The 27,617-nt window shown below is 49.7% G+C and overlaps 1 protein-coding gene across 5 annotated transcripts in view; it reads right to left on the bottom strand.

Annotated features, from left to right (window-relative positions):
* The window catches only part of Whrn (whirlin), an 87,855-nt gene that overhangs the window by 22,548 nt on the left and 37,690 nt on the right, over nt 1-27,617 (bottom strand). The gene's annotated exons all lie outside the window — the stretch shown is intronic.

Genomic DNA, 27,617 nt, shown 5'->3' on the forward strand with positions numbered 1-27,617 from the left:
GCTGAAGATGGGGTCCCTGTCCAAGAGCAGCCTTCACCAGCGTCACCAGCGCTCAACTTTCCATGACAGAAGCCACAGCCCGGCCCCCAAGTCCACAGCTCTTCCTCCCCTCCACCTCCCGGGAGCTTAGGCAGCCCCAGGATTGCTTGGGAAGAGCTTCAGAGAACCCAGAGGAGAACCAGAGCTTGGCCCAGGCGCCCGCTAAGGGCTTTTGCACCAAGGTGTGGATCCGCCAGCTCAGCCTTGCCCACTCCTGGCGTCCCTCCCCATCGTCCTCCTCTGAAGCTCAGAGCGAAGCTATGGCCAAGGTCAGCTTCCCCAGGGACGCGGCCTGCCTGGGATGGAGGGGAAGCTCACTTCCAGCTGGGCCTCTCAGGCCTCTCGCACCCAATCCGCGAGGCTGCCCCCGGGGGGCAGCTCCACCTCTGGTCTCCGCAGCCCTGGGTGGCTGCCACCCACCCGCTGCTCAGAGCCCCAGCCACGGGGGCATTTCTCACCCGCCCAAGTGCTTTGTTTTCCTAAGTATCTCCCTCAGTAGCTTTGGCTTTTGTTGAGCCGAGGGAATCAATTTTAATCTTCCTTTAATACATTTTTATTTCATCCCAGCAGCTTAATTAAAGGAAACTCATGTCTGAGAGGCCAGATATATGGGAGCATCCTGTGAGCCAGGCCGGGAGGAGGGGAGGGAGGGGACAACTCAGTGCCACCAGCATCTAGGAGGCCGGGGGAAGGTTGCAGAAAAATACAGGCTGCCCAGCTAAACCTGCGTTTCAGATAAACAGCAAACACTTTAACATTCGTGTGTCCCGACCATTGCGTGGGACAGACACGCAGTAAAACAAGGGCTCATCGTTTGTCTGAGACTCAAATTTCCATGTTCACCTTATTCGCTTTTTACCTAAATCGGGCAGTTCTGGGGTAAGGGTGTCGTCACAGAACCAGAGGCTCCTGATGGCGGGTGGGGAGGGGTGGCACCTGCCATTTCTGCAGCCTAAGCCCCCGTGAGTCACCGGCAACCCCCAGCTCAGCTGCACGCTGTGCGCTGCTGTCGGTGAGATCTCCTCTCCGTGGTGCTGGTCACGCTCTTCACGCCTGTCAAGTAAGTCTGTCCCCGCAGGACAGGGCGGATGCTGCGCGGGCCTCTGTGCCACCATCTGGGGACAGCCCTGAACCGAGAGTGGATGGCCATCTGCCCTGCTGGGGACACCTGAGCCCACTCCCCGTCTCCTCCCAGCCCCTGCTGTCTCGTCTCCCCCAGGCCCAGGTGGGTCTGGTTTGGGGGCTCCCCACGCCCTCCCCAGCACCCGATGCAGTGTCTGGTGGCCACAAAGCCTTCCCAGCAGAATGGGTACATCCCTGCTGCTCACAGCGGCCCCATGGGTCCAGCAGGGCGTGGAGATCTGCCCCTAGTTTTGAAATCTGGCCACTGTGACATTGTAGCCAAGTGGTGCCACACAGCCCTCATGTAGACCGGAGTCTCACTGTTCTCCTCTGAGGTGGTGTGACAGGCCATCGCTTCCCAGGGAGCTGTGAGAAGCCACGGGAGCCCCCAGCACAGGGCTCGAGACACGGGGACTCACCATGGCTCTTCATTCACATCCCATCCAGAGGAGAAGGGTTCAGAGATGTCCCGTGGCTTGTTTAAGGTCACACAGCAACTGAATAAATGAGCCAGCCCGGGAGCTCACCCTCCCCGCTCTCTTCCTCGCACCCGTGCCACCTCTCTCCAGCCCAGCGCAGGCGACAGGAGGTGTTCAGAGACTGGTGAAGGGTGGGTTCCCGATCCATTTGCTTCCTCTTTCCTTTGGGTGGTGCCACGTGAAGTTGGGGTCTTTCTCTTTCCTAGAGAAAACCCAAGAGCTCTTTGTTCCCTGAAAGGAGACTTTTCCTTACCCCCCAAGCCAACTAGGGAGAGGAGACGTGGATACACCAGGTGGAGGATGAAGAGGTGCAGATGCATCTGCTGGGGCCATCCCGGGGGTCTCCTGCAGATGGGGGTCGAGGCCCAAAAAGGATGGGGACACGTGGAGGGGACCTCAAGGCCAGGCCCCGGGGCTGACCAGTGAGCACTCGCACCCCCACCCCAGGACTCTTGGGGACAGGATGCGCTGCAGCGAGGACAGACAGGTGCCCGGTGCGATCGCGGGTCTGCCACTGCTCAGCTCGCTGCCGGTGCTGCGGGGAGAGCAGAGGAGGATGAATGAATAATGGTGGCTCTCTCTTCTTTGTCACCATGGATGTCCTATTTATCTCCGTGACGCAGGAGAGGAGGCTGACCACGGAGTGCCCTTCATCTCACAGCAGAGCCAAGAGCCCTTCGTTACCCACAGCCGCGGGCGACAGGCTGGTGTTCTGAAGCCGAGGATGTGAATCCCCTGGACCTGGCCGTCCACCAGGAGCCTGGGGATTCACTTCGCTAGGTCAGTGGCAGTGGCGAGTGCCCAGCCAGTCTCCAGGAGGCCCCAGGAAGATGAGTTTTGATTCTAAAACCTCTTCCCTCAAAATGGGAACGAGACTACCCCCTGTGCAGACTGCAGGAGAGGCCCGGCAAGAGCCCACACCCAGGAGTCTGGGTCTACATCTAGACCTTGCTACTTATTTGCTGTAGGACCTTGGGGCATTTACTTAACTTCTCTGTGCCTCAGTTACCTCCTCTGGAAAATGGAGATCATATTAGGACCTACTCACAGGTGAATTAATACTCTTACTGTATCCCAGCACCTAAATTGGAACATAGTAGATGCTCAACAAATATCTGCTGAATGGACACATATAAAGCACATTAAAGAGGACCCAAGCTGGACGCGGTGGCTCATGCTTGGGAGGCCAAGGCAAGAGACCGCAAAGCCAGCCTCAGCAACTTATAGAGGCCCTGCCTCAAAAAGAAAAAGGGCTAGGGTTACAACATGCAACTGGTGCTCAATAAATGTTAACTGCATTTTGAGAAAAGCATGCTTTCCCAGAAGCTGCCCACTGACCACTCACCAACCAAACCTGCCCTCCCACTTCCTTGGGTCTCAAGGCCACACCCACCTCCCCTCCTTCCAGCTTCAGGTGACCCCCACAGGGACCACACCGTGAAGCACAGATTCTGTCACCCCATCTTGCAGATGAGGAGGCTGCAGCCAGGAGGGGAGGTGACGAGACCTGGGAGGTGGCCTATGTTCTACCAGCCGGCAAAGTCCCTGCTCAAACAGATACCAAAGGCCCCTTTAAGAAAAGCCAACTGCTCTTTCGGTACCTCTTAGCCTGCTTGGCCCTGGGCTTTGGGCCATGCACACAGTAGGTGCTCTATTCATGGGTGGTGATGGGAACTGAAAACAGACTAGCAAGAAGAAACCGTGGACCGTGGATGGCAGCAGCTCTGAGCGCCCCCTGCACCCCGAGGCTGCTGGAGAGAGGTCTGCCCACACCACCAGATCCACCAGGTGCTGAGCCGGGCCGGGACCCTTCCTCGTGGGACGCTGGCTGAGCCAGCCACACCGGGAGGGCGCCTGTCCCTGGCCTCCTTCCCCGCTGTGCCGAGGCTGTAGTGAAACGGACTCCGTGGCTCCAGCCAAGGACCCGGCATCACTTCAATGAAAATTAAAATTCTATTAAAGAGTTTTTTTTTTTTTAATTATGAATCTTTAATGGTTTTCCTTGTCAGGTATAAAAGTTTAATGGGTTTTTTTTCCCCTTTCGGTACAAGTGAATAATGCAGTTTTAATGAGACAACATCGGTTTTTCCCAACAGTTCAGAAGTCAGTAAACCTTGCCCGTGTTTAAATAAATAAAAACAAGAAGATCAAGACGCATGTCGAGAGGGTTCCTGAGCAAGCTCCGGGCCAGCACTGGGCGGGGGGACTTCTGAGTGGCCCTCGGAGGCTCAGCGCTCTCCCGAGGCAGAATCTGGCCAGAAATACCAAGGTCAGCCGGCAGAGCCCCGCTTGTCCACCTCCAGTACAGGGCCCTGCGCTTTCTAGCTCCTTCTCTGACGCGGCAGATGGCTGTCAGCCCTTCCTGACTCGGGCACCCTCCTCAAAGGCCTGCTCTAACCCCTCAGGTGGTCAGTGGGAAAGGGCTTGCCCAAGGTTGGACCAGAGTCAAGTTCACAGCCAGACGGGTGAGAGGTTGTTCTGAGTTCTCCTACAGGGAAATCTAGGTCCCACAGTAAACATCAAGAAGTCACAGGGTCAAACCCAGGACAAATAAGAACCTGCGACCCGAGCACCTCACTGGGACCAGCCACCTGGTAAAATTCAGTTCTAAACCTAGCACCCAACCGGGCACGCAAGGCGTCCTGTTTTAATAGATGAGCACAGTGAGACTCAGAGAGGTGAAGTCACTTGCCCAGGGACACCCAGCACACAAGTAGCAAAGCAGGATGAACCCAGCCTGGCTGCTCTTCTGAGCCCCAGACTTGCACCTGCCACCCAACATGTCAACTCAGATGACTGAGGGCACCCCAGGCCAGCACTGTCTGAAGAACTTTCTGAAATACAATGGAAATGCTCTCTACCTGCACTGTCCCAGAGAGTAGCCACTGAGATTGAAACTTAAATTAATAACTAAATGACACTAACTTCTGCTGTCACACTAGCTCCGTTTTGATGGCCAGAGGTGAACAACTGCTGCCTGTGGTGGAGCCCCTGACCTTCCCCTTCTGCCTGCCCAGGCCTCCTCCAGGGCCCCCCATTCTGGTGCTCAAGCCCAAACCTTCGAAGCCCCTGGGTCCACCCTCAGGCCACTTGCCTTCCACAAGGGCCCTGGCCCCGCCCTCTCCGTTAGCTCACTCTGGCCTCGGCCACCCTCACTTGCTGGGCCAGCCACCACCTTGGAGGCTTCCTCTCTCCCCACCCACTTAACATCTGCCTCCTGTGGCCGAGGGATTGAGTTAAAGCTCCTCCCCTACTGGCTCGGGGCCTGGGCTCCCTGTGCCATCTCCCGGTCCCCCCCAACCACTGCTCAGCTCACTGACCACAGTGCCATCCTACCAGGAGGCCTTTGCAGATGCTGTTCCTCTCCTCAAACACTTTTCCCTCTATTCTTCACCTGGGTAATGTCCACTCAACCTTCAGCTCCTGGCTCTAAGGACACCTCCTCCAAGGCAGGTGTCACTGATGCCTCTCGGGTACCTGTCACTTTGAGACCATGCTGGAATGTAAGGGCTGAGCTGCTGCATCCCCACTGAATGGTGCACAGAAGCACCGGACAAATACCTGGGTCCCCAAACAGATGAACAGACCGTTCAGTGAACAGAGCGGCAGGGACAGGGAAGCAGGCCATCCCTGTGGACAGGCAGGACGGTCCAGGCTCTGTGGAGGTGCGGCCTGGGAGGTCAGCCCACAGAACGCAGCAGGGAAAGGGCATCGGATTTTTCCTGCAGTCAGAGCAGAAGAAGGGAAGGGAAGCCCTATTTGCCACGTGCACAGAGTGACAAGGCCCTGGGGAGTAGCGAGCGGTGGCATCAACTGTGTGCAGAGACTTTCAACACCCCAGAGCACTCCAAGACGACTCAACAAAGGGGGAAACGCCCCTGTTGTTGGAAGGGGCTCCGCATCACCCAGAAGCCAGTTCTCTGAGCTCCTCTATAAATCCAACCTTGTGAGTTAAACAAGAGGAACAGCAGGAGCTGCTCTCAGATATGGCAACACAAATGTTAGTCCAAAAAAAAAAAAAAAAAACCAACGTGCATGGAGCCAGCTAGACTGCACCTCGTTAAGGAGCAGGAGGTACTGGATACAAGAATCTGTGACCAAGTTCAGAATAACAGACGCCTTCGAAGCTCCCCGCACACAGAGGATCGTGTCAGGAGACACAGCGCTTAGGGCTCTGATCTGATCGCCACACACTGTGTGCACACGTTGGACCGTCAGGCCTGCCGTGCCCCATAAGGATGTACCAATATCACGTCTCAGTGTAAAAGGGCACAAGGAAAAGAGGCTCATCGCTAAGGAAGAAGCCCAGGCTGAAGAGCCAGCTCAGCCTGTGGGGCCAGCTCTGTGACATTCAGGATGGAAACAGCATAAAGATCAGCGGTTGCCTGGGGCTGGGGCTGGGGGTGGGGATATGTAGGACGAGGGGAATTTAGGGAGGTGAAACTGGGCAATGATGCTGAGATGCTGGGTCGGCGGCAGGCACCTGCGCGTGCGTTTATCAAACACAGAACTGGAGCCTGGCTGTGATCCCAGCAGCTCTGGCAGTGGAGGCAGGAGGACTGCAAGTTCAAGATCAGCAGCTTAGCTGCTGTGTCTCCTGACACGATCCTCTGTGTGCGGGGAGCTTCGAAGGCGTCTGTTATTCTGTACTTGGTCACAGATTCTTGTATCCAGTACCTCCTGCTCCTTAACAAGGTGCAGTCTAGCTGGCTCCATGCAGCCGCTCAGTGAGACCCTCTCTCTACTCTTTTTTATTTTTTGTGGTGCTGGGAATTGAACCCAGGGCCTTGTGCATGGGAGGCAAGCACTCTACCAACTGAGCTCTAGCCCCAGCCCCTGGTACCCTGTCTCTAAATAAAGAACAAAAGGGCTGGGGATGAGGCTCAGTGGTTAAGCACCCCTGGGTTCAGTCCCTGGTACCAATCCCCACAGAACTGTGAACCCCAGTGTAAACCACAGCTGGGGGTTAACAATGCTATCCACACTGGTCGGTGTCGGTGACCAACGTGGCCCTCCTACTCCGCTGACACGGGAGGTTACCAGCAGGGGCGACTCTGTGACTCTGTGCAGGAAGAGTGGGGGGAGCCAAGCAAGATGGGGACTCCAGTTCCGTCTGCTCAACTTTTCTGTAAACCGAAAACTGCTCTGAAAATACATCTATTTTTTTTAAATAATAATGCTATTTTTTTAGAAATAACTTTAAAATAAAAATATAAAAAATTAAATATTATTATTTGTGAATAAGAGTGATTTTTTTTGGATCTAAACATCTGCATGAAGGGCTCTGAAGACCCCAGGAGGGAGGAGTCACAGCAGGAGCGCGCGGGGCCTGAAGCCACTCCCTGTGCCCCACCCAGCAGCTCTGACCATGAGCCACACAGTGGTACAGACTGGAGTCAGGCCCAAGGACACAGGGAAGTGTGGCATGTGCCAAACCTCGTGGCAAAGACAGGCTTTTTAGTATGCAGGGCCGGGGCCACCACGGAGTCACTTACAGAAAGAAAACATCTCCCGCCTCCGAGAGAATCAACCCCAATCAGATCCGGCTCTGAAAGTGCTCCCGATGCTACGGGGAAAGTGGATCCACCCCTCCATTCCCTGGGTACCGAGGTAGGGTTTTCAGCTAGCGCTCAGGTTCAAAGAAAGAGCGAGGTTCACCGCGATACAAGGAAACTTTTGTATTGAAAAAACTGACCACCATGTAATGGACCCATGTGCACCCCACTGCTACCCTAACCCTAATGAGACTGTGGTTGGAGACAGGGCCTCTGGGAGGTGATAAATGTCACCAAGGCCACCAGGGTGGGGCCCTGACCCAAGAGGGCAGGTGCCTTGTAAGAGGAAGAGACACCAGAGTTCCCTCTCAGCCCCTGGGGACACAGTGAAAAGGCTGCTCCGGCCTCTGGCCTCCAGCCTGGGGAACCAGGATATCTATCATCCAAGCCGCCCTGAGGTGGTCTGAGAGCCTGTGCTGGCGGGCACCGCAAAGAACATGTGCCGTGGATACCACAGACAGAGGCTCCTCGGCCTTCATCTATGAGGGATTCTTCAATATTATGGAGAATAAATCGAAAACACTGATAGAGAGAAGATAGGGAAAGACATGAACAAGTACACACACACAAAAAAAAAAGACAAAAAATGATCCTTAAACATATGAAAAGATGTTCAAGTTGACTTATGGTATGAGAATTGCAAAATAAAGCTACAAGAAGATACCACTTCTCACCTTTCAGATTGGAAAAAAATTTAAACTTGACCATACTCATCAGCCATAAGGAAACACCAGGCTCAGACATGCGGTGGGTGGGGGGGGATTCGGGGTGGAACAACACTTATGGAATCCATTTTCTTGACATGTACCATGAAGATATACTTCCAAAAGCAAGAAAATGCATAAACACACGGTTATTCATTGCAGCATTGCTTTTTTTTTAATGTTTATTTTTTAGTTGTACACAATACCTTTACTTTGTTCATTTATTTTTATGTGGTGCTGAGGATTGAACCCAGGGCCTCACACGTGCTAGGCGAACGCTCTAACGCTGAGCCACAACCCCAGCCCCACAGCATTGCTTTTAATTGCAAAATTTCGAAAATAACCTAAATGTCCATACAGATAATGGTTAGATAAAATATGGTAGAACCACACAGTGGAGTACTATACAGCTGTGAGAAAGAATGGCAAAGATCTGTGTGTATTGACATAATGTGATTGCCAAGATAGTACGTTGAACAATTATATCCAAAAAGTACCTATAGCATGCTTCTTTTTATATAAGAACCAAGGAAAAGTATAGCTGAAACTGCTTATTTTTGCAAAAGAAGCAAGAGAGAAAACCCAGAAACTCATCTCTTTGGTGGCCTGTACTGAGCAGGGGAGAGTGGGCGGGAAGGGAAGCCCCAGCCCTCTGAGAGTTGCCTTTTGTCTGTTTTTTTGAGTTGCTCAGAAAGTAAGATTAGATCAATAAAGCCGAGGGGAAGCCCTATCAAATTCCAGCAGAAATAAGTGACCTGGTTTCAGATAAATCACACGACGACAATAAAGGGGAAGTGAAATAACGCATACGACTCTTGGAGCGCTCTGGTGGGGACCAAATGGCAGCAAACCTCCCCCAGCAGGCTTTCTTTCACAGCAGCATGCACGTGGCAACCCAGAACGGCTTGTGCGTCTTGTCAAATTGAGCCCATGAGTGACTGTGTTGAGGGGGGATCTTGACCTCTCGCTGTCGAAGAAATGGGAGGAGGCGGGAAGGAGGCCGGGCTTACACTCAGGGAGGAGGCCTTGGGTGAATGAGCTTTACACAGACATGGAACTGCATGCACTTCATGTGTGTGTTCACGTGCACGCGCGTGTGTTCATGTGAGGTTACGAGCATGAGACATGCAGGCGGGTTGGCAGACACGCCCCTCCCAGCCTGGTCCACTCAGAGGCCTGCAAGTCGTGACGCCCCAGCAGCAGGGAGCCCACTGAGCCTGCACATGCTGACTTCTCTGGGAGCATCAAAATCAACAGTGGTGACGATGAATCATAACAAATAAAGCAAGGGTGCCTGAGCACGTATTGACACTAAATGGACAGCCAGGGGACAGGCTCCTCTGTGGGAAATGCTGACCGAGTTCTCACATTTTCTGAATCAGGGAAATCTAGTAGGTAAAGACGGACAAGGAACACGTTATTCAGAGCCTCAAAATATCTCAGACAAATTAGATACTGATTACAGAACGGAAAACAATGATTCCAGAGCCCAGAAACCTGGCCGGCATTATTTACCCCAGTGATCAAGGTCACCCTCCATCATAACTGATGCGACGGGACCCAGCAAAGACCCGGCACCGTGGCTGGGGTGTTCCTGCCAAAACACAGACCCTGCCCCCACCCCGTCCCAGGAAATGTCAGACCACCCAGAGGGAGGGACATTTGACAACAGAAGGAGCCAGCATTCTCCACAGGTGTCAGTGTCCCAGACGGTGAAGAAAGGCTGGGCAAGTGCTCCAAATTAAATGACACTCAGCGGTCACTGGAGCCAACCGCAGGCGTGATCCTGGATTTGCTCCTGGGCCAGAAGAAGAGCTTCTGTTAAAGGACGGCCCTGGGACAAGTGACAAGACCCAGACGAGGTCTGTGCACCAGGCAGATGGTGGCACTGCAGCTGAATTCCCTGATTTGATGGCTGTGGTGTGATCATGTTAACCAGAGTCCCTGTTCTTGGGGCAAAAAGGGTACAGAAGTATTCAGGATCAAAGGTCACGAGATATACAACTTCAATGCAGGGGGGAGGGGAGAGTGATGACAAAATGGGAAGGGTGATAAGGCCCGCGTGCCCCTCTCTAAACAGCGGTGAACCAAGTGGAGGCGCACAGAGATTCTCGGCAGCTCCGTAGCAACGCTTTGGAAGACTGAGATTCCTTCAAAGAAAAGCACTTGAAGCAAATCCTCCCAGGCTGAGTTGGGCAGCAGCAGGGCACTGAAGACATGAGTGGATTTCATTTCTATACTTCGTGGTCAGTAAAAAGGATGATGTAAACCTGCCCTTCCAAATAGGCTAGCCTCCTCCAGCTGTCACCAGGAAGCCAGCAATGCCATTGACACCAATACCAGATGGTGGAGACCGTTAGTTAAGACCCAGGGTCGGAGCCAGAACAGTACAGCATACACCGTATGAGTAACCGATAGCTGCTATAACAAATTACCACCGACTTAGTGGCTTAAAGCAACACAACTTATTTTCTCATAGATCTAAAGGTCAGAAGAAGTCTGATATAGATTCCATTAGGCTAGAATCAAGATGTCAGAATGGCTGGGTTCCTTTCTGGACAGTCTTGGGGACAATCCATTTCCTTGCCTTTTCTGGGCTTTTAGAGATGGCCCACATTCCTAGGCTGGTGACCCCTTCCTCCCTCTCCAGAGCTGGCGTCATCTAGCCAAGTCTTTCTCACATGGCTGGATCTTGAGTTCTTCCTCAATCCCAGCTCCACTTGAAAGAGCCCTTGGGATTATACTGGATCTACCAGGTTAATCCAGGATCACCTCCCCAGCCCCAGGCAGCCGAGCTGCAACCTAATTCTACCTCTGTGACATTACCAAACGTATTCCCAGGTCCTGGAGATCGGGGTATAGATAATTTGGGGATCTGTTATTTTGCCTCCCACATCTGAGGTGCCAAAGCCTGGTAGACACTCATGGTTAGCCAAGGAGAGCTGAATACAGAAGGCTTCCACGGCCCCACCTGGGTGAGGGAGGGGTTCAATCCCTGCCAAGGTTGCTGGAGCACCCCTTGGTGACAACTTGCTTAGGGACATTGGACAAAATGACGTAAAAAACATTTGCAATGTTACTTCTAGAAATTAACCCCAAGCAAATAATCATGCATAAGCAAAAGAGGTTTTTATGCATAAGCAGAAAGAGTTTGAACCCCCTCCTAAACATGGAGGAATTAGAGAATAGTCACATACGGTATTGCATATCCATACAGCGATGGCTGTAATTACATTCAAAACATTGTTATTGAACATGTAAGGACATAAAATGATTTCTTCCAATCAAACTTTTAAAAACTATAAAATCAACATCAGTCATAGTACAAGTACTCAAGTGGTAAAAATTAGTGCGGACTGACTGTAAAAAGCTCCCCCAACCCCAACAACACCCCCATCCTTAAAAACACACCTCAGGTCCAGGTTTCTGGAGCGCCAGGCCCCTGGGCAGAGGCCATTTCTCGATTTGGGAACTATCTTCAGATGCACTATGCACACCTCCCCTTTCCAAACAGCAAAGGTGGAATTACATAACAACGCTCCGTGCCCTGCAAGTCTTTCTGACATGGAAGGATCTAGATGCTGCACTGTCTTGGAGAGCAGAGGAAAGAAAATAGTTTAATCCCAGTTTTGCTAAAATATGTTTATCCTTCCTCTCCACCTAAGCACAACACGTTGGAAAGACATACACTAAAACCGCTGCACTATTTCCCCGAGTGTGGGATTCCTACGTGGTCTGCACTGGACACAGTATGTTTATGAACTTGGACTTTGGATGCATGTCAACCTTTCCTATCTGATGTGTCTTCAACTATACAGAAAGGACTGGGAGGAAACATGCCCAACCATTCACGGGAGTTGCCCCTGACTGATAAATTCCAGGCAATTTTAATTGCAGGCTTTTTTCATTTTCTGCTGTCTCCAAATTGCATACAAAGACCAGACTGTCAAGACAAAAAGAAAAAAAAAATCCTAAAAAGAAGTGCAAAACTGGATGTGGTGGTGCACACCTGTAATCCCAGTGGCTCAGGAGGCTGAGGCAGGAGGACTCAAGTTTGAGGCCAGTCTCAGCAACTCAGTGAGGCCCTAAACAACTCAGTAAGATCCCGTCTCTAAATAAAAAATACAAAGGGCAAGGGATGTGGCTCAGTGGTTAAGTGCCCCTGGGTTCAATCCCTGGTACCAAAAAATAAAGTAAAATAAAATAAAAAGAAATGTAAAAACCCGGGGAGGCGGGACAGAGCCTAGACTGCCATTCACATCCCTCCATGTTTGGGGGTCCCAGGAAGAGGGGCTAGGCCTGTGGCTGATCTGCCCCCTCACCAGAGAAGAATCTTCCCCAGGTCCAAGTCCTGCCTTGTAGCCACCTGGGAGGAATGGCGCCTGTGCCGCGCCCCCCCGCCCTGCAGCCTGCAAGCACACAGCTGGGAGGGGGCTTATGATTTCCTCAAAAGGTCCTCTGAGGTTTCTCCCATTTGTTGCTCCTCGGCAAACCTTATTTCAATTAGAAACAGCTAAACGCGTGACTTCCAGGGAATGGCTAGGTCATTACACTCCAGCCACAGGGTGGAATGTTATTTTGTAACCATTACAAACTGTGCTTATGAGAAGTTTTTAATTACTGCGCATGGGGGGGGGGGGGTGGAAATGCAAGCAGAGAGTGGAACGCTGAACAGTTGCCACTGTATCCTACCAGTCTCGGGGACAGAGGGAGAAGAACTAGGAAGCCGTAGCAAGATGCTCACAGATGGGAACCACCCAACGCCCTCGGTGAGCCGAGAAGCCAACTGTGGCTCTGCCACACAGCAGAATCATGCTCAGCCATAAAAATGAATTTAATGATATAGACGACATTATGTCAAGGGAAAGAAGCCAGATGAAAAGGCCACAGTCTGATTCACTGAAATGCAATGTCCCACGTGAACCAATCGGCAAAGACAGGCTGAGGGAAGTTTTCAGGGAGTGGTGAGGGTAGGAATGGAGGGGGGTGTTCGGGGGTCCTTAAGGGGTGCAGGGGTTTTTAGGGGTGTGATAAAGACATTCTGAAATTCGGTAGCAGTGATAACTGCACAACCCTGTGAATTTGCTCAAATGCACTGGTTTGAACAGTGGAACCAGGTGAATTTCAGGGTAGATGGATCATCTCTCAAGACCAACAAGCGGCGAGTGAGTCCTGCTGCCTGGGGGGCGGGATGGCGGCCCTGTTAGGTCTGATGCGTGGAACTTCTTACTTTAGTAGCTGGAAAAAATAAACAGCTTCCTCAAAGGGTTTGGGTCAACACCCCAGTTCTCTTGACACCCCAAACTCTGAAAGTCGGGGCTCCCTGCATCTGCTTTAGAACCAGCTGCTCCCTGACTTTGGAATTAGCAGAAGCAGTCCGGATGCCACCTGCCTCTCTGGGTCACCACCAGCTGCAGGGTCTCCAGAGAGCTGCTGGGGCTGGTGTCCCTGCCTGGCCTGTGCTGTGCTGTGCTGCCCGCCCGGCCCCTCTCAGCATCCCCGGCCCCACCCTGTGTCTGGAAGACGGCTGCCCTCCCTTCTGCCCTTGTCACCTATACTTCACGCCACTACCCGGCTCATCTCACAGGGCAGAGGCTGTGGTCTGGGCTCATGCCTGCAAGTCAGGCCAGGAAGGTTCTCAGCAAGTATCCGCTACCTGCACGGACACCCCACAGGGTCCAGCTAGCAGCCACACTGGCCCTCCTCTGTGGGAGTCAAGGTTCCCCCCTGCAAGTCCCCGACACGGGCAGGGTGAGCACTGGTGACTCAAGGACACAGATCAGCCTGCCTGGGTTCATGGCCTGGCTCCACCGCATCCTGTGTGACCTTGGGCAAGTCACTGAACCTCTCTGCATATTAGCCTCAGACCCCTTTTAGGGTCTGCGCCCCTACAGCTGGCTCCCCCCACTTCCTCACCCAACTATGTGCAACTGAAAAGTCCCAGCGAGGGTTTGAGTGTTTGCAGCTTCCAAAACTCGCCTGGCCATTGGGTTCCCTTTGTAACAGGGTTGAGAAGTGAGGCCTTGGGGTCATGGGGTCAGGGAGGCCCTGCCCTCCCCTCCGCTCCCCTCTCCCATCTCCAGACTGGGAGCCACGGGAGGTCCCCCTGCCTCCTGAGCCTCAGGAATTCCGTCACCGCAGCGCAGACCCCTCCAAGGAGCTGCCCGAGAACCCAGCATCAGCTTCTTCTCTCCTGCCAACATGGTGCTCAGGACACAGTGGCATTCCCATGACCACCAGAGCCCAGAATGACTCCTCCGCAGTCCCTGGGAAGAAAAGTGGGACACCTGGGCCCATGTCCAGGAGCTGAGGAAGGCACACCCCTGCATCCCACCCCTGCCTGGCCAAGTGGCCGCCACAGCAGCCCAGGGTTCACGAGCCCCTGGAAACCGCCAGTCCTCGTGCAGTGTGCTGGGCGGAGCCGCGGCCTCCACAAAGCAATGTCCCCGACCTGGCCCCAGGACCTGTGGACGTGGCTACCAGGTAACAGTGACTCGGCGGATGTCAATCCTTTAAGGTCTCATTGAGATGGTCTTGGATAGAGGGGGGGCCTCACTTCAGAGGCTGGGGTCCTCGTTAGAGGACAGAGAGGGGATCTGCCACAGAGACACATGGGGAAGGAGGTCGGGTGGAGACCGAGGCAGAGACGGGAGCGGCACTGCCACCACGGAGGTCCCCAGCAGCCATCAAGAGCTGGAAGAGGCAAGGAGGGTCCCATCGAGAGCCTCGGTAGGAAGGTGACCCTGCTGCCACCTTGACGCAGACTCGGGCTCCCTGAGCTGAGTGCTTCCCCATTGTGTTAAGCACACGGTTTGTGGTCCTGTGGCAAGGTGGCTCTGGGACACTCGTGCAGGAGCAAGGGGTCTGCCCTCCTCCCATGACCCTGAGTGACCCCTGACAGCTCTGCTGGGTGGTGCCACCTGCCTTTGGGGGCTGTGGCACCTGTGCCCAGGGAGACTCCCTGAGAGGCCCAGGGGAAGCAGGAGCAGGGCCCCCCGGCTGACAGGCCACACCGACTTCCAGACACAAGTGACAAGGAACCTCCAAGGACTCCAGCCCTTGCACGCCGAGGCTTCCGGCTGTGGCCGCAGAGACGAGCTACCCTGACTGCCCTGTCCACTCCCTGGCCATGAGCAGGATCCGGGCTGGTTACGAAGCCACGGTGACCACACCTCTTGCCTTGATGATCTGCACTTGACAGGGGGCCTTGGCAACCCCCCCTCTCAAAGCCCTTCCCGTGGCCCATCCCATGGCAAGGGCCAGAAATGCCCACGGGTGGTCATGTCCTTGTGAGTGGGGGGTCAGCCTGACTGCACACCGCAGGGCAGGTCCACCCTCCATACGCGGGCGTCAAACTGGGCATGGCCACCTCTGAAGCCATAGAACCACTGATACCCCTGGGGTCCTTGACCCCACCCTTGCCCTCTGCTGGCCACATGGGAACAACAGATTCCACAGAAGCCCGAAGCCAGCCCCAGCGCAGCCTCCCCGGTGGCTGGAAGGGTTCAGGGGACCCAGGGGTCATGACCACATGCTCTCGACTTTTCCCGCGGCCAGGGCAAATCTCTGGGTCCTGCTCTAACGGGCCTGCAGGACACAGAGGTCTTTTTGGGGGTGGCCTGCCTGGGAGCCAGGTCCACCTGGGAGGGCTGCAGTCAAGTCCAGGCAGAAGGACCGGGCACCTCGAATGTTTGCCATTTAGTTAACACCCACTGAGCTGAGTCCAGCTATGGCAGAGTCACAGGAAGGACTAGAATGGCCATGGCCCACTGGGAAGGCAACCGGAGTCCCCCAGCAGGTGTCTGCTGTCCCAGGAGGACACCACTGCAGGCTTCTTAGGAGAGTGTTCACCATCAGAGCCTGAGGACTTCGGAGGCCCCCGGGGGCGGGCCAGGCGCACACTAGCGCGCACTCACCCACCTGCTGAGGGCTGCCCTCGCTGGCTGCTCACCGTGGCCGGGAGCTCATCCTGCGCCTAGGACAGGTGGCATTATGATGACCACTACATACAGCCTGGGCAGGCACCTCCACAGTCCCTGGGAGGGGAAGCAAGATGCCGACCTAGGCTTGGGGCTGTGGACCCCTGCCAGGGGGCAAGAGGTGGCCACTGCACCTCAGAGGTGGCCCAAGGACATGGCTCTTCAGAGAAGTCCCTAGAAAGGAGGCCATGCCCAGCTCTCCAAGCACAACCTCAGTAATGACAGGGAAGTTGTCACCCCACCTCTTGGCGAAAGAGCTGGGGGACCCTCTAGTCCCCAAACAGCCAGGGCTGGCAAGGTGCGGCTTGGCCCAGGGTCCCGCAGGCAGGCGAGGGGGCTGGAGCTGGCCTGCCCCAGGACTGGCAGGATGGCCTTGGGTTCCTTCTCTTTTGGAGGGACAACTGAGGTGTCCCCTTCCTTGGTAGGAGACCTGGAAGGTGACCTTGGGCAAATCACTTCCACTTCCTGAGCCTCAAACGTGACTAATGACAGTGATAGTGACCTTACAGGATTGTGCTGAAAATTAAAAAAAAAAAATAAATCAAAACCAATATCTAAAAATACATTCTTATCTGCATTGAGTGCTTTCTAGAGACTCTTTGGTTGGTCACACTGACACATTGATCCCTATGACTCCTACTTTACAGATGAGACACTGAGTCCTGGGGAGATAAACGTGACGTAGCCAGGGAGCCCGAGCCTGACTCCAGAGCACATGCGTTTGCTTCATTGCATTTTGAGACGGGATCTCACTAAGTTGCCCAGGCTGGCCTCAAAATTGCAATCCTCCTGCCTTAGCCTCCCAAGCAGCTGGGGTTACAGGTATGCACCACCACGCAGCTCAGGCATCTGCTTTGAACCGTGTGGCACTGCCTGGTCATGGCATCACGGTGTCTGGCACACAGCAGGTGTAAATTCCCCCAAATGCAGCTTGAATCATAAATTTCTATTTAAATAGACTGAGTACCAGACTCATCTTGGTTCCAATCCCAGCCCACTGTCCCAGCTGTGGGACCTTAGGCAAGTTACTTAACCTCTCTGGGTTTCAGGTGCTGGTCTCTAAGAGAGAATAATACTAGTGCTGCCTTACAGTGTTAAGTGACTCACTACAGAAACAGCACTCACTGGGCCTCTCAGTTCACTTATCTTTCAATGAAGGATAGTATGGGAGACTGTTTATGGATTTATTAGGGTAAAACATGCTCCACCAATGAGGATGACGTGTGGTCCTGGGTGCTGGGGAGGGACATGGCCGCTGCCTCACCACCTGCAAACAGTTCTCTCCAAATGGCCCAAGATGGGAGAGCACGCTCAGGAACAACTGTGCCTTCTCCCTCCCATGGTCTCTTCTTTGATGGCAGAGAAAGGGCATCCGATATGAACTCACAGTAGGTAATAATGGTGACAAGACCACTGCGACTCTGGCTGTGATCACTGTCTGGGGCAAACGTCCCACCCCTGAGCAGCGCCCAGCCCTGTGCCTCTCGGCTTGCGGAAGCCCATCTCAGTGCTCTGAAGTGGCCACACCGGAGTCGGAACTTCATGGCTCAGAGACGTCGGATTCTGAACTGTGCAGGAAACGCCTCCTGAGAAGCTGACGGGGGGGTCATAACAGGACAGGAATGGACATGTCACTGTGACAAGTCACCGTGCACAGCAGGCCAGACCCAAGGGGATCTGGAAGGAGGTGCCGAGTGCTCACAACTGTCCCTGGGGTCGGACGGGGCAGGAGAGGAAGGCCTTGTCCTGCCAACAGGCCGGTAGGTGTCCTCTGCAGCCAGCAAGGGCTCTTCTTGCAGCTGAACAACACAGGATTGTTAAAGCCCGTCCTACACCCGGCTGAGGTGGGTGACAGTCAGGACCCGCCACCGTAAACCTATTTACCTTCTGTATTTACAAAGCAGACTGGTGGAGACAGGGCAGGCCGTGCAGCACAGCCTGTTCTGCTCTCACCTCTGCCCACTGCCCGCTCTCCAGCGCTGCACCCTGCCTGCAGGGACGGTGGCAGAACTGTGACATTCCCAGGCGCTTTCCCTTCCGTGTTCCTTCCCTGTCTATGAACGGGGTTTTCCCGTGGGGGGCTGCCCTGCCCCACCTCCCCATCTTGGCTTGGATTCCCGTCACCCCGAGTGAGGGCTCACACTATTGGGCTCTCCCGAGGCCATGACGCATGGCATCTGCTCGTCCTCCACACTTTCTCCTTGTTCCTGTTACTGCTCGCCTTCCCTCTCCAGAACAAGACATGGCAAGCTCTCTTCCCTGCCCCGATTGGAACCCACCTGTCCTACCCAGAGCCCTGGTTTTTGTGATTTGGAGAAGAGCCTCTCCCAACCAGGATCTGGTGCTGGGTGCGCCCCTTCTAGGGAGGTGTCCAGGTTCTCAGCGGGGGAAGCAGTCTACGTGGAGGACACCCCCGCACACACATCGGCTTGTCTCTCTGGGTTGCTCATTCCTTTCTGTGTGGACACACTTCTTTCTGCTTTTCTGTGAGTCCAATCCGGGTGACCCCCACCCAGCGTCGCAGGACTCCCTCCACCTCCCCCTTTCCTTGAAGCCTGGCTCTGCTTATCTAAGACATTCTTATTCTTTGGAAATGAAATAGTCCCTGAATCCCTAATCCAGACCCCTTTGGGGAAAGGAAGGAAAAAAAAAAAAAGCTTTGCCAACTAGACAAACTGTGCAAAAGTTTTGCATCACAGTGACGATCATACCTGTGTTCCAGAGAAGCTGGCCCCGCGTCTCTCCTCTCCACCCCTCCGTGTGCTTATGGAGATGATGTGTGGTGAGATTCCTCATCTCCACTGTCTGCATTGCCTCCCTTCCCTTGTTGAGAGCCGCAGCCGAGTCGGGATGGCGCCTGGTATTTTGCCAGGGGGAGAGGTTGAGAGGTGGCGCCAGTAAACCATTAGGATGGTTGGGTTCCCTTTGAGTTGAGTTCTCACGAAGTTCCCGTTGAGTTCCGGTTGAGCTCTCGTGGAGTTCCTAGAGAGTTCGCGTGGGTTCGTTGAGTGGCAGTTGAGCTCGAGCGGAGTTCCTGGAGGGTCGTGTGGGTGGCGTTCGCGTGAGTTCGGAAATAAAGTTCGTTCCTGCTTGAATCTACAAGTGGCTCCGTGACCTCCCAGTTATTTGTGCCTAGCCAGACTGCGGCATTTGGTGGCCCGTATGGGGAACGCCTGAGGGTAAGTGATAAGGTAAACTGCTCGCCCCTGAGGGCAGGGCGAGAGGATGGGTGACGATTTTAAGAGACAGTGTATTCTTCTTTTGATTTGTTACGTTTCTGTTTCAAGCTGCCTGCCCCTAGAAATAAATAGGATGCTAGAAAAGTTGTTCGGCTCTGAGGAAGAGATACAGATAGACCACAGATGCACATGTCAAGAAAATAGAAAAACTGATACAACAAATTTTTGTTCTGTTTTTGTTTTGTTCTGTTTCGGTTTTGTTTTGTGTTATCTTGTTGGGTTGTGTTATTTTTATAGCAGGAATATGGAACTAAAAATTAGTAAAAACCAAACCGAAAGGATGTTAAGTAAATTGCTAGAGGAAGGAGGCACTGCAGTAAAACCAAGAACAGTTAGGGCATACGTTGATATGAAAAAAAGTGTAGCCCATGGTTTCTTAAGGAGGGGTTGTTAAATATATCACAATGGAACCATCATGGTGAAGATTTTAAAAAGATAGAAAAGAAAAGCCCAGGAACTCTGCCAGTTGGCACATTACCATTATGGACATTGGTACAATCTTGTTTGCTTAGTCAAGGAGAAGACATTTTAGATCAAGTAAAAGAGGAAGTCTCTCAAATTAGTCAGACAGGGGAAGAAAGTTTAGAGAAGGAAGGGCTATCAGGGGACAAGTTACAACAGGAGGTTGCTACTAACACCTTTCTATCACCAGAGGGCATGGGTGTCCAACCAACAGCTCCGCCTATGGAGACAACATATGCTGAGTGGTTTTCAACCCCCGTAGTTGATAGATGGGATCCTGAGACAGAACCTCAAAGATTAGCATGCCCTGTATTTGAGGAGGCACAAGGGCAGCGAATTTACCATGTTTTAGATTTCAAAACAGTGAAGCAGCTGAAAGAGGCTGTAACAACCTATGGTCCTCAAGCGCCCTTCACTGTAAGTATGGTCGAATCCATTACCAACTTGAACATGACGCCAGCAGATTGGGCTAGTATGTGCAAAGCTGTGCTAAATGGAGGACAATACCTGTTATGGAAGGTTGCCAATCAGGAATTTTGCACGGAGACGGCTAGGCGAAATGCAGCAGCCGGTTATCCTCAGAGAAATCTAGATATGTTGCTAGGAGAGGGACCTTATGAGGGTCAGCTGCAACAAGTTTGATATGATCCTGCCATATACTCAAAAATCGCTTCAGCTGTGGTTAGGGCATGGAAAACTTTACAGAGGCATAGAGATTTACAAGGTCAATTATCTAAGGTAATACAAGGAGCTAATGAACCTTACGCTGAATTTGTAGATACGCTTATACAAACAGCTACCAGAATCTTTGGGGATGTAGAACAAGCGATGCCATTAATAAAACAACTAGCCTACGAACAGGCAAATAGATGGTGCAGGGAGGCCATTAGACCATGGAAACATGGAGATTTAAACACATATATTAAATTATGCAGAGACATTAATGAACAAGGGCAAGTCTTGGCAGCTGCAGTACAACAGGCTTTAGGTGCCAGGCCAAAAACATGCTACAATTGTGAACAAACAGGATATTTTAAAAGGAGTTGCCCCATAGGAGGAGGGTTTAACAAAACTAGGTGTCAAATACCGGGTATTTGCCCATGATGCCATGGAGGGAGACATTGGGCTAATGAATGCCGTTCTCAAACAACTATAGAGGTACTCCGTTATCAAAAAACTGACAAGGACCAGGTGTTTACCCACGATATCGTGGAGAAAAACATTGGGCTCCATTGCCAAAAAACGGACAGGGGGGCCCCATGCTCTGGGGCCCACGACCACAAATATACGGGGCAATGGAGAAACCCAGCAACACCATCAGGGTAGTGCCCAGGACACATTATCCATTAAAGCCCTCATCAGACAAACTAGAGGGAGCGCAGGGTTGGACATCTGCGCCTTCGCCAGAGTAGTACTAACTCCAGAGATGGGAGTTCAAATCATTCCCACAGGGGTGAAAGGGCCTCTTCCCCAAGGAACAGTAGGCTTATTATTAGGACGCAGTTCTTCTACTCTAAAAGGACTTATGATAAGTCCTGGGGTAATGGATCCCGATTATGAAGGTGAAATAAAAATTATAGCCAGTTCTCCAAGGGGTATATCAGTAATTTCACCAGGAGATAGAATAGCACAGTTACTAATAATACCCAGCCTACATGATAAATTTTCCAGTCGTACTGTAGAAAGAGGTTCCAGGGGATTAGGCTCCACAGGTGTAGATTGGGCTATGCTTTCTTTAAATTTAGATTCTTGCCTCATGCTAAAAGTAAATATTCAAGGAAATGAATTTAATGGGCTACTAGATACAGGTGCAGACCTTAGCATTATCTCTTGTCAAGAATGGCCAAAACATTGGCCATTACAACAAACCACTCAAACGCTTCGAGGCCTAGGAGTGGCAACTAATCCCCATAGAAGTGCAATGGTATTAGATTGGAAGGATCCTGAAGGATGTGAAGGAACTATACAGCCATATGTATTGGATCATCTTCCTATAAATTTATGGGGATGAGATGTCCTAGATCAATTAGGACTAACATTAACAAATAACATCAATTCAAATGCGCCCACTATTATGGCTAGACAAGGTTTTAGGAAAGGAAAAGGATTAGGAAAAAAAGGACAAAGTATAGTGGCACCAATACAAATAGATCAAGAAATAGATAGACATGGATTGGGTTTTCAGGAGGGGTCACTGAGACAATAAAAATTACTTGGAAATCAGAAAGACCAGTATGGGTTCCTCAGTGGCCCCTGACTAAAGAAAAGATACAAGCAGCCCATGACCTGGTCAAACAACAATTAATGGAGGGACATATACAACCTTCTGTATCTCCTTATAATACTCCCATTTTTGTCATCAAAAAGAAATCTGGTAAATGGAGATTATTGCAAGATTTAAGAGCTATTAATAACGAGATGGTTATTATGGTACCTGCTCAATCGGGGATTCCCCAATTGTCTGCTTTGCCAAAAACCTGGTATGTTTTAGCTATAGATTTTAAAGATTGTTTTTTTTTTTCAATTCCAATTCATCCTGAGGATAATCCTCGTTTTGCATTTACTATCCCTGCACTGAATCATGAAGGTCCTGATCAGAGATATGAATGGAAAGTACTCCCTCAAGGGATGGCTAACAGCCCAACTATGTGTCAAATATATGTTAACAAAGCAATACAGCCACTTAGAAATCAAAATCCTGAACTACAAATATTTCACTATATGGACGATGTATTATTAGCACACAAAGATAAAAACACATTGCTAGAATGTTATGCCACACTTACAAATTTATTAAAAATTATAATCTAGAGATAGCAATAGATAAAGTACAATTAAATTTTCCAATTAATTATTTAGGAGTTCTATTATCCTCGACCATGGTCCGTCCACCAAAAATTCAAATACGAGTAGATCAACTCAAATCACTTAACGACTTTCAAAAGTTATTAGGAGACATAAATTGGATAAGGCCTTATCTAGGCATACCAACAGGAGAGTTGGGACCTTTATTTGATATCCTAAAAGGTCCATCAGATCCAAATTCACCCCGCATGTTAACGCCTGAAGCAAGATAGACATTAAAAATCACTGAACCATATATGGAAAATATGCATTTGGATAGAATTGATATAAGTTTGCCTTTATTATTTATTGTACTACCAACAAAAAATATTCCTACAGGAGTATTTTGGCAAGAAGGTCCATTATTATGGATACATTTATCTTATTCTCCTAACACGATTCTTACTAGGTATCCTGAGGCTGTAGGACAATTAATACTCAAAGGAATAAAAGCAGCAAAGGGAGTGTTTGGAATTTCTCCCAATAAAATTATTACTCCATATACTATGGATCAAATTGATGAGTTAGCTAATGAGTTAAATACTTGGGCAATAATCATGTGCAAACCTAATGTTTCATTTGATAACCACTTACCATCTAATCCTTTGTTGTCTTTTTGGTCTTCACATCCTGTAGTTTTTCCAAAAATGACAAGAAAAACTCCTATCATGAATGCTCCAAATATATTCACTGATGGATCAAATAATGGTACAGCAGCAGTAGTTACCCCTGATCAAACTTTTACATTTTTAGTACCCAAACTAAAAACTGTATAACAAGTATAAACTGATATTAACAAACTGTATAAACTGATGCATTAGTGAATAATAACTCAACAAGTGATGCTCAATCAGCTCAAAAGGTAGAGCTTAATGCAGTATTACAAGCTTTTGTGATGTTTAAACATTCTGTATTTAATTTATTTTCCGATAGTCAGTATATAGTTAATGCTATAGTATCCCTTGAAGATGCTGGTAGGATTTCCCCTTCCTCTACTGTTTTCTCTTTGTTTTCCACTATACAAAGTCTAATCTGGGACAGAAAAGATCCATTTTTTATAGGACACATACAGGATTGCCTGGAGCCCTTAGTTTGGGCAATAATTTAGCAGATAAAACTACACATGACATACATATTTTTTCTTCGCTAGAAGAAGCTATAAATTTTCATAAATCCTTCCATGTCAATGCAAATACTTTTAAAAAGTGTTTTAAAATAACTAAGGAACAAGCTAGACAAATAATAAAACAATGTCAAAATTGTGTGACCTTTTTACCACAAGTCAATCTTGGAGTCAATCCTAGAGGACTGATACCTAACATATTTGGCAGATGGACATCACACACTTGCCAGAATTTGGAAAATTAAAATATTTGCATGTTACAGTTGATACTTCTTCCAGATTTTTGATGGGCTCCCTTCATTCCGGATATTATAGCTCATTGCTTACAAAATTTTGCCACTGTGGTTGTTCCAAAACAGTTAAAAAACAGATAATGGCCCTGGCTATACTTCTACCTCTTTTAAACAATTTTGTTCATCATTTGGCATTACTCATATAACAGGAATCCCATACAATCCACAGGGACAAGGCATAGTTGAAAGAGCTCATCAAACTATTAAAATGTATTTATTAAAGCAAAAAGAGGGAATTGGGAAGGGGTATATATCCCCCAAAGATAAACTGAAAATAACCCTTTTTACTCTAAACTTTTTAAATTTGGATTCATCAGGGCTTAGTGCTGCGGAGAGGCACATGTGTCCAAAAAATGTACAAAAGCCCAAGGTACTTTGGAAGGATATTCTAACAGGACAATGGAAAGGTCCTGACCCAGTGATTGTCTGGAGTCAGGGGTCTGTTTGGGTGTTTCCACAGGGAGAATAGCAGCCGATTTGGATTCCAGAGAGACTAACTAAAGCGATTTCTACAGACCAAAAAGAAGATGATTTGGCTCAAATCCATAACAGCTGATATCCAGAACTCCAGTTTGGCTACCCTTACATCTGCGACAGTGGTTCTCTCACACCAGGAGGCCAATGAATAATGAACACCATTAAGGCCTATTTCAAATGTAAAAAACCTTGAGGCTTGCTTGTGGGAATACCTTCAGACCCATATGCAAGTTACAGGAAAAAGGAAGGGATATCAAAAGAAGAGTCAAACCCGGGTGGTAACCAGGATGCTTTTTTCAATATCTATTTTATTATTGCCCTTTCCCACATCATGAAGTTTTATTTTGTTTTTTGAGCTCATACAGATCTAGGTTAATGTTTTTCTGATCAGTTCTATTTTTTGACTGTGGAGTTTTTGAGCATTGCAATGGGGATTTCACCTGTGAAAAGCTACAAGGCCTTTACTATTATGTTATGTGTTGTATGTTATGTGTGCACACTTGTGTTTTGTGTTGGATGTCTGTATGTGCATATGTCCATATATGAGGAGCACTCATGAAAAAATGGATCCAAATTTTTTTTTATTATTCACGTGATTTAAATGATTTAATTTAAATTGGGTAAACAGCTGTTGAGGATTGTTTTAAAATATGAACAAAAAAGGAGGTTAACAGATCTGTTTGTTTACTTTCACCTTTCCTTTTCATTATATCTAATTCTATTCAGGATACTAAATTGTTTAGAAAAAAATTTTTTTTTTTAATGCCTGCTGGAATGCTACATAATTTTTTTTTTTAGCCATTATTGCCAGAATTCCTGTCTTCATCCCAGTGCCGGTGAAGACAAAGATAAAACCAAACTACAGCTTCTGCGATAGCTATCACAACAAACTGTATAAACTGATGCATTAATGAATAATAACTCAACAAGTGATGCTCAATCAAGGAGTCGATTTACTTTGGGAGGAAATGGACATATTAATGGATTCCTCTGCTTTGAACTGCTTGCAGAACTTGCCTGGACGATGTATCACTTGTATGAATTGTGAACTATCTGTTGGTGCAGCGAACTGTGGTAGTGCTGGAGTATCTTTGCTGATGGTGTCACCAGTGGTACAATTTTTCCAAAAGCGGCCGTCAATTGGCTTGGTGTCATGGCGTTTTGTATCCTCCCCTTTCTGCTTGTAGCAGGTTGTTTATGGTGTTTGGGTAAAAACCACTATCCACAAGTGTGGCTAAATGCTGGACCAGTAGTCAATGATGGGTAAGATCCAATTGCAATGGTACCAACCTAAGACAGGAGGCTGACGCCTTGAGGTCAGCTTATCCGACGACGGGTAAGGACCATATGTAGTATTGGACAACCTAAGACAGGCACGGTCCCTAAGCCACATACTTGTTGTTTAATTAAACACAAGGGGGGAGATGTTGAGAGCCACAGCCGAGTCGGGATGGCGCCTGGCATTTTGCCAGGGGGAATGGTTGAGAGGTGGCGTCAGCGAGCCATTAGGATGGTTGAGTTCCCGCTGAGCTGAGTTCTCGCGGAGTTCCCGTTGAGTTCCGGTTGAGCTCTCGTGGAGTTCCTAGAGAGTTCGCATGGGTTCGTTAAGTTGCGGTTGAGCTTGCGTGGAGTTCCTGGAGGGTCGCGTGGGTGGCGTTCCCGTGAGTTTGGAAATAAAGTTCGTTCCTGCTTGAATCTACAAGTGGCTCTTGACCTCCCGGTTATTTGTGCCCAGCCAGACTGCGGCATCCCCTGGCCCAGCACACACACACACACACACACACACACACACCCTATCTTGGTGAGTTTTAAAAACTTACATACAGAATTGCCCCCAGCAACATAAAAGTCTATGGCTTTGGACAAGTGCAGAGTCAATGTTCACCTCTACAGACCCACCACTAAAGCTCCCCAGACCCTTGGCCTGATTTAAGCACAGTTTATATGTTCTTTTTTTTTTTTTCTTTTTCATACCAGGGATTAACAGACACTTAAGATTAAGAGGCACTTAACCACTGATCCACATCCCTAGCCCCTTTTTTTTATACCTTTGTTTTATTTATTTCTATGTGGTGCTGAGGATCGAATCCAGGGTCTCGCACATGCTAGGCGAGCCCCCTACCGCTGAGCCACAACCCCAGTCCCCCTCCCAGCCTTTTTAATATTTTGTTTAGAGACAGGGTCTCATTAAGTTGCTTAGTGCCTCGCTGTAGCTGATGCTGGCTTTGAACTCACCATCCTCCTGCCTCAGCCTCCTGAGCTGCTGGGATTACAGGTGTCCATGTTCATAATTCAAGCCCTTTGTTAGAAATGTAATTAGGAAATATTTTCTTTCTTTTCATTCCCTTAGAAGTGCCTTAGCCAGAGCAAGAGTTTTCAGTTGAATGAAGTCCAATTTGTCAGTTTTTTCTTTCATGGACTGAGCTCTGCCTAACCTAAGGTTTTTACACTTAACATTTCAGACTGATTCATTTTGAGTTGATTTTTGTATAAATGGTAAAGTTTGGGTTGAGGTCCGTCCACTGATTAGCATATGGATGATCAATTGCTATTTGCTGGAAGGACGACCCTTTCTCCACGAAGTCACTGACACTCAGCTGGGTTTACAGGGCAGGTTTACTTGTGGACTCTTTCTGTTGCCTGGTCGGTGTGTGTTTATCCCTCTGTTAATACCACACCCACTTGTTTACTGTGGCTTCAGAGTAAGTCTTGTAGCCAGGCACAGATCCTCCAACTGTGCTCTTCTGTTTCAGAACACTTTCAACTCCATACAACAGTTTAGAATTCTCCATACAACAGTTTAGAATTTTCCATACAACAGTTTAGAATCAGCTTCTGAAAAACTACAAAAAAAAAAAGGCTCTTGGAGTTAGCCTGAGGGTTCTGTTTAACTGAAATCAAATTAGGGAGACTTGGCATCTTCATATTCTTGCCTCTTCCCCTTTTTTGTGGGGAGGGGTACCAGGGATTAAACCCAAGGGCCTCAACCACTAAACCACACCCCCCAGCCCCTTTTTATATTTTAGTTTGAGACAGGGTCTCTCTGAGTTGCTGAGGCTGGCTTTGAAGTCATGATCCTCCTGCCTCAGCCTCCCCAGTGGCTGGGATTACAGACATGTGTGACTGTGCCCAGTGCTATTGTCTCTGCCTATCTGTGAACACAGTGTATCTCCCTGTTTATTTAGGTCCTTTTTGTCCTAAATAACTGCACATATTTTGGTTATTATATCTAAGTATTATTGGTGCCATTGTAAACTGTATTGTTTTCATTAATTCTGAATTCCAGTTTTTTATTCCTAGC

The sequence above is a fragment of the Marmota flaviventris genome, chromosome 13 (genome assembly GCF_047511675.1).
Source record: "Marmota flaviventris isolate mMarFla1 chromosome 13, mMarFla1.hap1, whole genome shotgun sequence".
Lineage (NCBI taxonomy): Eukaryota > Metazoa > Chordata > Mammalia > Rodentia > Sciuridae > Marmota > Marmota flaviventris.